Below are 15,254 nucleotides of genomic sequence, written 5' to 3'. Positions count from 1 at the left end.
GTGCAGATAATTTCACAGGAGATGTTTGAAAGTCCTCACAGTTTAGTCAGTTCTGGATCAGCATCAGTATATTTAAACAAGGACTATTAGCTATAATACCTTCCTCTTAAAACACATAAGAGAATTTAACCAACAATTTCTGCAGTCCAGATTCTCTTTTAAGCAGTCTGTCTACACCGCTTGATCAACAGATTTCAGTTTCTGCAATGTCCACCTGTCTTTTACAATAAAGGGGCACAGTATGAATTATCCATTTCATTTCCCTAGTAGACATTTGGACCTTAAAAGTAGCATCTGACAGTTTCCCCACAATTTTTAAAGTCAGTTCGATTTCTGACTAAGGTTATATAGTGATTTAATTAAGCTACTAATATAGCATTATCACTGTTGAACACACTGAAGGAGTATTCTCCTGTGGTACCCAAAGTAAGCTTTTATATCCTGAGTGGCCCTTCTTAGGCATTTACCTATGTGGATGCATGTCTGTAATAATTAATCACTGCCGAGAGATAGTGGTCAATTTGTCCCTTTAACCAAGGAGATGCTATTTTAATGGGCAAGATGCCCTCACTGAGAAGCCAGCAGCCATGGGAATCTCAAGAGCAAGCAAAGGGCATGTTAATAGAATACTGCACATCTATAGCTGATGGTCTGTTTTGCACAGGCAGAAACAGGTGACTCCTCATTTCACTTGAGTGATGATATGAGCGGTTTCATCTTTTTCTCCATTCAAATCCCCTTTTATGGGACTGATATAAGTGTTCACTGATGCTAGTTCATTTGGAAATGAGAACTTTGTGAAAGCCGGCACGATTAATGGTAGTGGAAAAAGGCAAATTATGAACTGCAGCTACCTCTCTTGTTGGGAGCTTCACTGTTTTGGGGAAAATATAAAACAAGCGGATTCTTTGCTTGCAGTGAAGTAGCTAGGGGCTCAGCAGCAATTTCAGATTATCCATCTTCAGATTATCTGCCTTTATTTGCAGCTCATCCATATGAAGGTGTACCTTACTAGCAACAGAAACAGCATTGCATACCAGAATTTCTGTACAGCATCAGGAGACTGATCAACACGACGCCGAGCCATACTTAAAAGGGGATTATTATGTAGCGTATAAAGAGCTATACCCTCTCCAGAGGCAGAGAAGAAACAAACTTTGCTACTATGCTTTCTATGGAATATTACTCACATGCACTTAAGGAGGAAAAGAAAGCCATAAATGAGTAGGTTACGTATTTTGCAATAATAAGATCAAATCAGCATCTCAAAATTCTTTCCTTCCAACTAATTTCCTCCAAAACCTGGAAATGTTGGAGAATTCTTATCTCCTTATCAAAAGGCTTAATTAAGCCAACAATGAACACCTTAAAGAAAGACAAAAAAAAAAATCTTCCAAAACTTCACCCTCTTCTGAATGCTTATTAGAGGTGGTACTTTCTTGGTCAAGTCAAGCTGATCAGGAATCAATTGGATTTGTAAAACTGGGGGAGAAGATGGGCATATACAATAAAGACTGAAACATCTGTTTAAATGACTGACTTATCTGTACCATGGCATAAGCAGATCACTACCTCTAAAAGTGAAAAACTTATAGCGGAAAAAGGAATGAAGTTAGAACATAAACAGAAATTGGGAGGATTTCTGGGAAATTTCTTGAGAAATATTTAAGGTTAAGAAGCTTATTTTAACTTTAGCATACAAATGTATATCTTATCCTGGTTCTCTTCCTTCTAAGTCCAAATGAGATTTTTCAGAGATGGATGGTGACTAACTATTGGGTAAAAGCTTTGAAGTCTCAGCCAGATGGTGACTGGGGAGGGAAGCAGTTGAAGAAATGTCAGGAGTTATCTAAGGTGTGAGGCATAATATTTAGAACACGTCCTCATGGACAAAAAAAATAATTGATGTAAATACCTTCACCCTCAACTAATTTATTAGAGTCCATTTGTAAAAACATATATCCATCAGAAATGGATCATGATAGAATTCTTATCAACTGTGACTCTAATGCTATGTCACCCAAGAAAAGAACTGAATCTTTCATCCAATTCGTTCAAAATCTGATTTCCCTGGGGAACATAAATGGGTTTATATTCCAATGGGATATCTCCACAGTTCTTTCAAATTTCTAAAACCAAGTATTTACTTAAGGTTTATCTTGTAATACAGCTAGTCTCTCATCATATTCAAATTCCCTAGGCAAGAAAAAACAGCGGCATGGTTTCACCTCCAGACTGTAATTCCACAAAGTCCTGAACCACACAATCTTTGCCCCTTTGTTTCTTTTCCTAGCGAGACTTAATACTCCTCCGGGCTTTCCACTTCAGTACATACAGGTCAGAGTTCAATCTCCATGTACAATTAAAGAAACTCTGTAGTCATCCAGACAAACCAACCTGCTATGTGGCTTAATATATCCTCCAGCAACCTCCTGTGCCTCACATCAACCACTTTTACAGCATAAAAAGGGTTATCTGCACTTTCTGTTGAGCAGAAGAGTATTTGTCAAAGTTACAGGCTTTAATGAAGTTTGCAGCTGACTGAAACTCTTTGGCCTTACATCACTTCTCCCTGTGCCATTAGTTTCTTGAGCACAAAAAGAGGTTCAGTCCTACTTTGTGATTACAGTTTTATACAAAATACTGCTTTCTTTAAACCTGATCAAATAGAGCTGAGAATTAGCCAAAGTTTGTTCAATGCCAAAACTTTCTATTTCTTTCTGTAAGTGATTGTGCCTTTCAAATTAAATAAATTTGCATAATATGTGATATGGAAAATTAGCTAATGCTCAGGGGATCAACAAGCAGCACATATATAAAAAATATATTTTTATATATATTAAAAAGCATATATATCTATATATATGCTTTATTTTATGTTTTGATTATTCAATCTTCCTATGAATCTTTATTTCCGGTCGTTTGTTTGCTCTATCCAGATGGTAAATTTACCATTTTCTAACCTGAACTGATTTTTTTTTTCTAGTAAAAATAAATTTTTTTTTTAATGTTATATAAGTTATATTTATGAATAAATATGTGCAATATTTATGAATAAATATGTGCAGCTGTTTTATAGGATGATACAGTAATAGTGTTGCTTTTCAATAGACACTGGTCAAACTCTAGTATGAGATATGCTCTATACCAGAACATATTAAATGATGAGAACTGTGGTTATGTTAGAATATAATAATGAAATAGAAATAGTAACATCATAATACATAACCATATTTTTATGACACATAATATAATCATAATCTAATAATAAAATAATGTCATTTTAATACAATATAATCACATTGTTTTATGTATTCATTCCCATACTGTTTATTATCAATAAAATTCCTAATGCTGCTTATTCAACCAATGCAATTTTTTTGTGGTTTGCACTGCACATTCGATCTATGGTGGCAGGTACATAGTATGAGCACTAGCCACATAAAAAATCCAGATGTTATAATTTTTGTGATACAAGCACGGTAAAATGTTCCATTTACCACTTGTAATAGAGACAATTTATATCTACATTTCACAAAAAATCAGGTATTGCTTTGTGGATCAAGGACTGACTATGAAAAGTTAAACAAGCAAAATTAAAAGATGGATTGGTTTGGTTTTCAAACCATTGCAAATTATTTACACTGAATGTTCTAGACTTCTAGAACATGCAGATTTACCAGTAGATGTCTCCAGGCTCAAATACACCTATTTCTATCTAGTATATTTCCTGTATTTACCTACTCATATCTTGCATTCCAAGCACTTTAAGGCAGGGGCATTATTTTTGCTATATTCATTGGAGTCTTCAGGAGTAATCAGAATTTATCTGCTTCTAACTGGAACAACTTAGAGCTTATCGACTTTCCTACATCAAACAGGTGAGCTTACTCATATATACTGCTTATTTTTGTTTGTGTACACATGTGTGTACAGGGTCAACTACCATATGCCCTAATCAAGAGATTTTCAGCTTGTGGTCCACAGGGCACCTAAGCAAAAAGCAATGAAGAAAAACCACCCTATTGTCCATCAGAAAATGTTAAATGGTCATCAGAATAAAAAAGCATGAAAAAACCCATAGTTCTAAGGACTGCCTCCAGTAAAAATAAAAACATTAGAAGTACTCTGAGAATGGTTTCTGATGGACTTTTTTTCACAAGTTGTAGTTGAGGAAAAAAAAATAACTGCAACTAACTTTTTATATGTCAAGTTGCTTTCTGGAAATCAGATTTTAAAATACAGTGAGAGTATTGCTGAAAGAACCTGCATTAGACCCAAATATAGTATTTCTGTTGTGAGATGAACAGAAGCCGTCAGCTTGCAGCTTTGTTTATCTAACGCCTTTCAGGAAGCAACTGTACTGGGCTTTTCAAAATGAAATATTGCATGTCAGTAATCATTACACAACCTTGTTGGCTGTTCTGCCACAAATGACAGATCTCGTTAAAGTAACAAAAGAGAATTTAAGAGAAATTTAAAATACGTCACTAGAATGTTTCTAATATGGCACAAAAAATGATAATATTGTATTGCAGCAATGTGCTCTCTGTGCCACATGTAAAACTGAGAAACCATTCTATTTAAAAATTGCCTTTCGCAGCTCTTCTAAGGCTCATATACTTCCTTCAGTTAGCTTGAAATCTATAGTCTTGCAGTAATACAGGACATATAACTAATCCCAGTTTGGAATCTTTTGAGCCATCAATGATGGCTCTTTTTCCAATGAGCCAAAATTTTCTCTCCCACCAGAAAAAAAAAGTTCTAATATTTCTCATAATTGATAGAGTCTACTGTTCTTGAAGGGAGTACTGAGAAGTCAAACCATTATTTTGGTCAATCTCAAAGCATTCAAGTGACTTAATATTTATCTAGTTAGTAGTACATGGAACTCCCCAATCCTCTAAAGCAGCAATACTGAATAGTAGGTGTTCATTGTCATCAGTTATGACAGCTGGGAATTTCTTCTCCTCATTAACTGTAATTGTGACTTTTCACATCACATTTTGCAAGAATCTTTTTTTTCTTCTTTTAGTCACAAGACAAGAAATGAGAGATTAATCTATATTTCCTTTGGCTGTTCCTTTGACAAGCTTGCTAAAACTATTTCAAAGAAAATTAGATCATTATGAATAATTTCTGCAACTTTTTTCTCTAACAAGCTTCCTGCTTTCATACATCATTTGACATTTTAAATTTTTTGCTGATGTCTTCAGACAACATTTCTCTCTCTTAATACTGCCTACTGCAGGACAGTGAGTGGGCTTCATTTTACCCTAAACAATCTTCCTAGCAGTAGGTATCAGGCATTTGGATAAGGTAACATCCAAAATCCCTTGGCTGTACTGTATTTTTATCACTTGACATTATTTCTTTTGAGGACCGCATCCTCTAGTATTTTATATCACTAATAAATTATGAATTTCTTAAGTTGTTTGTAAGTTTTAAGTTCTCCAGCTATGACATATAAGGTGCAGATGTTAACTATTGGCTTAAAGACCTAAAGGGTTTTTTTCTCAGTTTAATGTCCCCTTTTTTCCCCTCTCATGATCTGGGATCTTCTGAAAGCACTGATAATTCTGGATAGTCTATGTTTTGTTTCAGCGTTGGTGAAGGAATCTCAAGCAGATAAACTTCCACAAAGCAGGCATCAGTTGTGTCAGCAGGTGGGACATAAGCTTTTCCAGATACGTGCTTGTACAGGATCTCCAGTGTCTGGTGACTGACAGATCAAGCTATGGAAATGATTCCTTGTCCTCCTCAATGCACAGGGAAAGGACACAATCACCAACAGCCAATCGCTCCTGAAACAGTTCTTTGGAAGTCATAATTTCTGACTCTGTGCAGTGGAGCTTCTAGAAGTCCCATTAGCAACTGAGTAGGATGGTGATGACAGCTATCAGGCTATCATAGAACATGGGGTTTATGCAGATAATTTTCTTCTGGGCAAGCTGCCTTAAAATAACAATTCCAAAGTCCTGTTCTCATGACTTTATCAAAGGCCTCTAGGCCTACACAAATAAAAGGAAAGGGTGAGGAATTATTCCTTAGCCCCAAGGCCAACTGGCACAGCACAGCTTTTTTATGGGTGACCACATGAATAAGTGAATCTGCATCTAGTGTCAGAAAGCAAGGAATTTTTTTAAGCTGCAGTGATATAAAGGGACAGGACAAAAATGATAGCACTGCTGACAAATACACTATAAGGAGTCACAAGGAAGGGGTGAAGGCGTAGAAAGTATTTTTTTTTCCCTCTGGTCCTTCAAGTTATTGTAGCCACTAAATATTAAAGCTGACGAGATTTGGAATTCAGATACACAGATATCTGTGACTCCTCTCACTAAGCTGTTAGCTACATCTTCCAAGCCTGCAAGTCATGACCAGCTCAAGGTGTACTGTATGTTGAAACCAGAGCCTCCTTTCTCCCTGCCCAGCTACAAGCAGCATTTCAAGTGCAAACCATCTTGGTAACAGTGATCTCTAACACCTAAAGGTACTCTGTAACCACCACAATCAACAAAACCCAGGGAAACTCAGAGATAAAAGAGTAATGCACAGTTATTTCTTTGGCTACCATGTCCATGAATGCTGAGACTAGTAAATCTCAAGGTTCTGAGAAGTAGGGAGTAAGAATTAAATAGCATATGCATTCAGACACTGTTTTCAACAGCAACCCATGCCATGAATACCTTTGTTTATGAATATAAAACAAGATCTGCCTTTACTCTTCCCACACTAAAACACTTTCTTGCTTCTCGGTAAAAAATGTTTTGTGTGCTCCATTTTACAGCCCTCTGCTCCTTAAGGGAGCACTTTTTTTTTCCTCTCATTAAACATCCAGGCTACACTCATCTCCAACCTAATTGCTGTCAACAGTAAGACCACCCTAGGTTCTGCAGCTGAAGAAGTACTGAACAAGAGGCATATTAAATCCCTTGAGATGCCTATCCACTCGTTTCTTCATGCCACGTGCATTCCTCATGCAAGAAAAAAGTTTGACTCAATTCCATCACAGCGAAGGCCTTCCCGACTGCATCATTCTCTCACTGCCAAACTGCTTTAATTAAGCCCTCCAATATTCACAGTAGCTATCACTAAGACACGAATACAGCTTCAGCGTAGGCAAATCTCCTTTGGCTATGAAATCTGTAGTGCTTAAGGCTGGCTGTGCATTCTTGGTCATCAGAGTGAGTTTTGTTGAACAAGTCATTCCAGAAGGGCATGATTATACCTCCATGCAACCCTAACTCTGTAGCAAAGTTTTCTGTTAATAAACTACAGTGTATCAGATAGATCAATTATAACTACTGTTATAGCAAATAGATCTTAGAATTACTTAGCAGAACAAAACAAAAGCCTTACAAATGCCTTTTATCGTTCAAAAAGGCAAAACAATGCTCACCCAAACAGTTGGTTTAACTCCTCAGATGCCACCAGAGAGTATTCCAGACCAGTTTTTGCACAATAGTTAGGACACTGGGACATACGTTGTAACTTGAATAGTGCAGCTGGACAACATTTCTGCAAGGAAAAGATGTTTACTTCAAACAACACTCGCTCACAGCTGTTGCTACAACAAAAGCATACCAAGGGAGCTCAATAATCTATTCATGCTAAAAATCATTATTGGCTGTTTTCTGGTTGTAAGCAGAGTTGCAAATTATTTTTTTTTACTTAAAAATATTTTGTAACAGAGAAACTTATTACATCTTCAGAAACAGTCTTTTAAGCAACTTCATATGCTACAGGTTTATTATAAGACTACTGATGTCCTTGTGAAAAAAGGATAAACAAATGTACGTCAAAAAATGTGAATTGAAGTAGTTTGCATTTTTCTCATGTCCTAGGATAAGATTGTATAGGATACTAGCACATATAAACAGTACATAGATTATATTCTCGAACTTTCTCAGGACTTCAGGGAAATTTACAGTGGTTTTTGTTATGTATTCCTAAAAGAATGACTGGGATTTTCAGCTTTCACTCTCTAAAAAAATGCCAACGTAAACTTAGTCTGAAATGGCTCTCAGTCAAACCAGCAAAACCAGATCAACAGTAAAAATCTTGGCTATATCTCAAGTGACTAAGAATTTTTCAAAAGACATTCTTTGTGTAAAGGTAAAACTACAAACTCTTTTAAAGACAAGACAGTATTTCTGTGCAGATTTTTTCAAGATTGCTCAGTTACTATCTGATATGTACCTTTGGCAATACTTCTACAAAGAATTGTACAAACTCATTCTTATTTTGCAAATATAATGGTAAAACCCACCTTACGCTTGAGATTGCTTTTATTTTTCCTTGATGAAAAGACTTGAAAGTGTCTTTTACTTATTAAAGTCAGAGTCAAGTTGTTCAAAATATATACACCTGCTTTTAGAACCGAGAGAGATTTTAACCCCATTTTTACCCCATTTAAAAATACTCAAAACTTTCTCAGAATCCATTCTAACAGGGAATGTTACTGTAAATCTTAGGTCAGAATTTCTATAACCTCACTGTAAGCATCCCAACTGTTAGCAATTAAAGACATTCTTGGGAAGAAACTCTACAACATCCTGGGTGAGGGCAGAGGGTTAAATAAAGAATAAAAAGAAAATACAAAAAAACACATTTTGATAAGCAAAGTATATTAATAATGTCTCAATTTGAACATGAGTCAAGTGACTATAATTTAATTTTATTATCTGGCCTTTATACTCTCCCTTCCTGCATTTCTTTCTGTTAGGGATTAGGCTTTTAAAGAGATCTCTTAAAATGGTGGTTTACACCTTCAGGGTTAGACTGTGCCTCCAGGACATGGACTTTAATTTGGGTTGTAGAGCATGTTTAGCATAACAAGGAAGATGTAGAGCAGTGAGGTGACAATTCCTTGGGTTGAAATGCAGAATTTACAGAAGGCTGTGCATCTCTGCTCTTTTGCTGTCATCACCAGCCTTCAACTGCTCTGGACAGTTTAAATTAAGACAATTTGCTATCGTTGATACATTGTTTCGATCCCTTCTGTTCAGGAATTTGAAAGAATTTTATGAAAGCAAGAAGAAAAGAGAATGAGAGAGAGTAACTGAAATGAGGCACTGTTAGCAACTCTTATGCTGCAAGGTTATATTTCAGACCAAGATACAATGCTCGGTTAAAAGGAGGTTCCCAACTATAGAGACGTGCGAAACTCACTCTTGGCCAGCCTCTTGATCCCAGGATCAAAAGAAGGGACAACTAGTATTTTCTTTAATTAAAATAATTCTTTTTTCTTTGCTATTTAACCTCAATGATATTTATAAAGGTCAAATTAGTCATCTTTGTATCTAATGAAATAAATACATAATTTCCCTACTTATTCTGATAGCCCTCCTTTGCAACATAGAATTGATAGATATGTAACATTCTTTCTTAGGGATTTACATAAACATACATGACAGTCAATGTTATACAACAGGCAACAGATAAATCAAATACTAGAAGTTCTTGCCAGCTGTATACTAACTGTAATGAACTAACAAAGAACCACTGAGCACCTTTAATCGCCTGCTACTGAAAATACCTAGCTAGCTCTCCAGCCATCCAGCTAGATAAGAACCTATCTTTCAGGTAAACACATTTTTAACTTAAATTCAAATCCATTGTTTAGTTATAAAAAATGGCACTAAAACTTGTTTTTTACTAGCACCAAATTTAAAAGCTGGCATTTCTGACCCAGCAGTGCTACAAATAGAAATTTCCATTACTGGATGGAGGAACTTCCCCATTTTTTAAGCTTAGGACTTCTTCTGGATCAGAAGTCTCATCATACAGGGCAATACTTCCACGGTGGGAACTGAGTGAATAACCTGCAGAGCATCTTCTAAGGAATGTTTCTGAGCCCATCTGTATGGTTCTTAGGCAGGACACAGCTGTTCCACTACAGCTTGTATCTTGGGAGGGCATGGGAAATTCCAAGGAAACTGCACCTAAATTTAATCTCTTTCCTTCCCGCCTTTGCAACTCCTATACTCTTTCTCCACAAATACTCTCTCTGCAAATCACATGATGAGCCTAAGTGGGTTATGTGCATATGACAGCTGCTGGCTAGCCAGCTAAAGGGCTGCCTCCCTTTGCTATCCCCTCCCATGCCCCTACAAACTGGCAAGGCAAACTAGGTATGCAAATTGCGCACAACTTTGGTTATACCAGCAGCACAAACACTCAATTTACAAAGATTTTCTCTGCCTCTCTGCAACAGACCCACCACAGGCTGACCCCATGAGCCAAGCATGTGGCACCTCTTTGGAAACATATTTAAGAAAGGGGGAAAAAAAGCCAGACAGAGAGAGGAGAGGTAGGAAAGAAAAGAATGAGAAATGGCAGAGGGAACACCAAGGTCAGAGAAGTAGAAGGAGGTGCTCTATGGCACTAGAGCAGATATCTCCCGCATTTCACGGAGGACCCCACACTGGAGCAGTTGGATGTTTCCTGAAGGAACTGTGGCCCATGGAGAGCCCATGTTGGAGCAGGTTTTTCCTGAAGGACTGCAGCCCATGGGGAGAGACCATGCCAGAGCAGGCGAACAGTGTGAGAGGGAAGGAATGGCAGAGAGAAACCACTACGTACTGACAATCCTGCCTCCCCATACCTTCCCCACTGCTACTCAGGGGTGGGTGTAGAGGAGTCCGGTGTGATGGAATGAAGTTGAGCATAGTAAAAGGGGGAGGAAAGGTGTTTTAAAGTTTGTATTTGCTTCTAACACCCAAATCTATTTTAATTGGCAATAAATCAGATTAGTTTTCCCCAACTGGAGTCTGTTTTGCCCTTTATAGCAATTGGTAAGCAATGTGCCTATCTTTATCTTGACTCACAAGCTTCCCATCCTATTTTCTGTCCGTGCCCTGCTGAGGAGGGGGAATGAGTGAAAAGATGGGGGGGGAATTTGGCCCTTAGCTCAGGTTAACCGACCATACCCATGCTATGCACTTTCAGTATAGAACTGTTGCCAGTAGGTATCTAAGCTCAGAGGTATGCAAATTACAGAGATCCCTAATCATACTTCACTGCACGCAAATGACCTTTTAATTTATTATTCTATCTTCGACATGTACTACTCAATATATTCAGTGCACTAAGTACATTTGGGAGTTGCTGTGGATTAAAGATTAGCTGTGACAAACCTAACTTTTCAACCAAGTAACCAAGGGGAAAACACCAATTAAGCAACGCTGCAGTTCCACACAGACAAAGCATGCATTCAAACAGCTATCCAAACTACGCAGCCAGAAGTAATTTGTAGGCTCTACTACTAGGTTACCAAACTGAATATGGATTCCCCTGTGCCCCCATTTCTATGTGCATCCAGTTCCAAAGAGGGTTTCTTACTATAGCCAGAGAACTAGGGTTAATGAACAAATGTGTGCAACCTTTACTCCCTACAGAGCCATCACACTACCACAGAAGAAAACACAAATGAGTTAGGACTGTGAATGTCCTCTGACTACCAAAAGAAAACCTACTCTGAAAGATTAGTCTGTTCTAGCTCTCAACAGTATTTGAGGCTTAAGAAGTTGCACATTAGAGTTTAATATTTTACTAGAACAGTTAAAAAAAGAAAAACACAACAGTGAAATACTGTGCCACATTCTGTCCCTTCACATGCTGAAGGATTTCCCAAATAACTTCTAGGATATCAAAGGGGATAGGCCAAATTAACAGTACCAGTAAATAAACTCACAGTCTAGCTCAGTGAACTAATATAATATCTTCTTGTAAGTGTTCAAGTGATACAAAGTTTATTAACAAAACCTTCTTGCAACACACGCAGTTGTGTGACATCTTTCATGGAACAGGCAGCAGATGATAAGTTATAGCCTCAATCACAACAGTATCTCTCTTTATCCTGAGGCATCCATAATACAATTATTAGAGTATCTGTACTTTTTAAAAAGTAAGTAATAAGTAGCACTAACAAAAATGAAAGCAAACAAGAAGGCATGACTGGGTTCCTGATCTAGGAATAGGATGGACTGAAGAAAGAAGTAATAAAAATCTATCTTTCAAAAGTCTTGTTTCTAGTGAGCTTGCAAAATAGCCAGCTCACAAATGCCAGGTTGATTTGGAGCGAGTTGCATTGCTGGTCAGAAGGGCGGACAAGCACAGGCAAAAATCTCTGTGGAACTGTTATGTATAAGTAGAGATCAAATGAGATAGTATTGCAGCTTCTTGTTTTCTAATCTTAAACAGATTAGACCTCAAGAGCACAAAAAATAACTCCAATAACAATCCTAAGTCCTTAAAATATCCTCTTTGAATATCAGGGCATATGCCATACTTGCGTATGAAAACAGATTCTTGCAAGTGGACAAACACTAATGGGAAATAAAAAAAATTCCTACATGTTGACACCCTGAAGCATCCCACAATCAAATATCTGAATTATGACCACAGAGGCCAAATACAAAATTCGTATTAAAATTATCTCTGTATTTGTCTTGAAAAAAAATTCATTAGGAATCACTTTTAACCACATATACAACAGGGGTAATATCAGCCAGATATTTGCTCCATTGTAAACAGTGACTAATCCTTCCCTGGAATATTGTATTTTGTAACAATAACTGTTCATATGCAGTCCACTAAGTTCTCTCTCTTGTGCAAAAGGGTCAAATTCTGCATTAGTGTGTCATTGACAGGTGTTTACACCAACACAGCCAAGACCAAATTTCAGCTCAGTGACTTAATAGTCAAGTATAAAGGCCCATTTTATGTTGAACAGAATATTATATGGAGATTTATTTACAACTTCAAATCAATGCTAGTGCCTATCAAACAAATAAATGTTTAACGTTAGACCTGTTGTAACACATGATGAAAAATAGCTGGAAGGTGCATTATTTTTATCCAATATGCTTAGTGTCTTTTCACAAATGACCCACCTCAAATACCTGTTTCACTCTAGGGTAGTTCAAGATTGCAAGACCTCCCCACTTGCTTCTCTCTCATGGGTGTGTAGCAAACCAGAAAAAACAGTGCTACCAGCAAATGCTGTACCCATGTTATGTCAAAGATTTCATCAAAAGGGAGAGTTTAAGATTATCTGTCAGAGAAGACAGACATTTTTACCAGATCACAGGACAGAGATGAAAGGGGCCACAATTCAGGTGTTTAGGATAATTTCATACTCTAAGTCCAAGCTAAACAGAGGAATTTGTTAGGCTTCTCTTCCGGGAAAGAGACCACACAGAGAAATCAGCAGTCAGAAAAGGAAAACCATTTCCCCCCACCCCCCAACCTGGAATCATCAGTTGCTGTAAATATACAAAATAGGTGTGTAAAAGAGAAGTAGCTACCACCTGCTTACCTTCTAAAAGAAACTTTGGGGAATATAATCAGAGTTTCCTATTTTCTTATGCTTCATGGGTCAACAGGGCTGTAGGTGTCCAAGGAAAATTGTAGCATGCTTGATTTGCCACTCTCTTTCACTAAAAAAGCTTTTCTTCCTTTTTCAGTTCAGTTCCTGTACTTGACTCAAGCCTATGATTCATGTCAGGTTAAATAAAATCTGATTTTTAAAAATGAAACTAAACACCATTTTTGGGCTGAGGAATGTTTGTGCTTTTGTCACAGACTAACTGATTTTGTACTTTGAGTTGTGGGTTAGGACACTGTTTTTTCAGCGTTGTTAAGTTTTTCTTGGAAAAAGACGTGGTATCGGGATCTTTATGGGCTATAGCTTCCCAGAGACAGGAAATCTACAGGCCAGGCACTGCAGAAGAACAGATATTATTACACAAAGGTGGTACAACAGTATAACTGAAATTAAATTAAGTGCTGAAGTAATACTTAGAACTTGTGCCAGAGTGGTAAGAACCAAATACTGTGGTTCAGTAGGAAGCAAATACCTCATTTTCAGAGGTATCGGTATATCTTTGCTCACAGAAAATTAGATTAAAAGATAAATTATCAATCAGCAGTAAGAGCCATTTTTTTTTAAATTCTGTTTTGCTGCCTCATAACATTTATATGATTTATAACCATAGTCCTGTTTATTGACCATTCCTCTATTCAGAAATACACTACAGAGTGTTACCTTCTCTGTTGCACTTGGCTACAGACTATTACAGCAATTCGTGAACAATTCTAGAGCAAGAGATTTTGACAATGAAGTGATCCTCAACGTATATTTTTCAGAGCACAGTTTGGCTTCCTAATGATGCAGATGTTCTGCAAATCACACCACCACATGTAAGATATGTATGTCTCTGAAGAAATTTCTGAAAAGAGAAGTGGGAAATGTAATGGCATATTCATCAAATAGGTCTCTTTTATCCCAGAGATGGCATTGGCAGTTCCATAATTACACACACTTGAAACCCCATTTTACATACAGCAATAATTACATTAATTAGCAAATGAAAATGAGAGCTTTTCCAGCACAAAGTTGTATTTTCTTTAATACGATTACCTCAACAACATCTGCTCTGTCCCTTAAAGCTTATCAGACTAAACTTTTTCCAACAACATCTAGACCTAGGATAGGGATCCCGAAAAAAATTGCCGCTTTCTGAAGTAGAACTTTGTCTTGATCTTCCCACAGAATCTGTGCCTGATGAATAAACTGTCTCAGTGCTTGTTTTGGATTTCAACAAAGGTATAAAAATTCTCCTTAAACTTACAGCTATAAGTCAAAAGACTGCAAATGTGTTTCAGTGCACACACACTTCATCCTTTCCTATTATCCCATTTTTAGCATGTGCTTCAGATACTCTGTGATGGGTGACGAATTCCCAAAGATGTATGTATCTCTTATACTTAGTAGGAGAAGCATACTTAAGAAGTTTCATTACTAGACTGGAATTCTGCTGGATCAAAGTTCTAATGAAAACTCTTTTAAGATAATAAAGAATTTTATATGTATATTCTTCTAGCAAATTTTAATTAACATTAATAAAAATGCAGATTACTTTATTTCAGTTGTATTGGGCAGGCAATTTAGTTGCAATAGTTCTTTAGCAATATACAAGCCTTATATTTCTGCAGCTGTAAGTAAACCCCAGAGTTGAGACTTTTTTTTTTTTTTCCTGTAGAGAAGCATATAAATCATAGAATCATAGAATCGTTTTGGTTGGAAAGGACCTTTAAGATCATCAAGTCCAACCATTAACCTAACACTGCCAAGTCCACACTAAACCATGTCCCTACGTGCCACATCTACACGTCTTTTAAATACCTCCAGGGATGGTGACTCCACCACTTCTCTGGGCAGCCTGTTCCAATGGTTGATATCTTTT

The sequence above is a fragment of the Nyctibius grandis genome, chromosome 6 (assembly GCF_013368605.1).
Source record: "Nyctibius grandis isolate bNycGra1 chromosome 6, bNycGra1.pri, whole genome shotgun sequence".
Lineage (NCBI taxonomy): Eukaryota > Metazoa > Chordata > Aves > Nyctibiiformes > Nyctibiidae > Nyctibius > Nyctibius grandis.
This window is presented reverse-complemented; position numbering follows the sequence as displayed.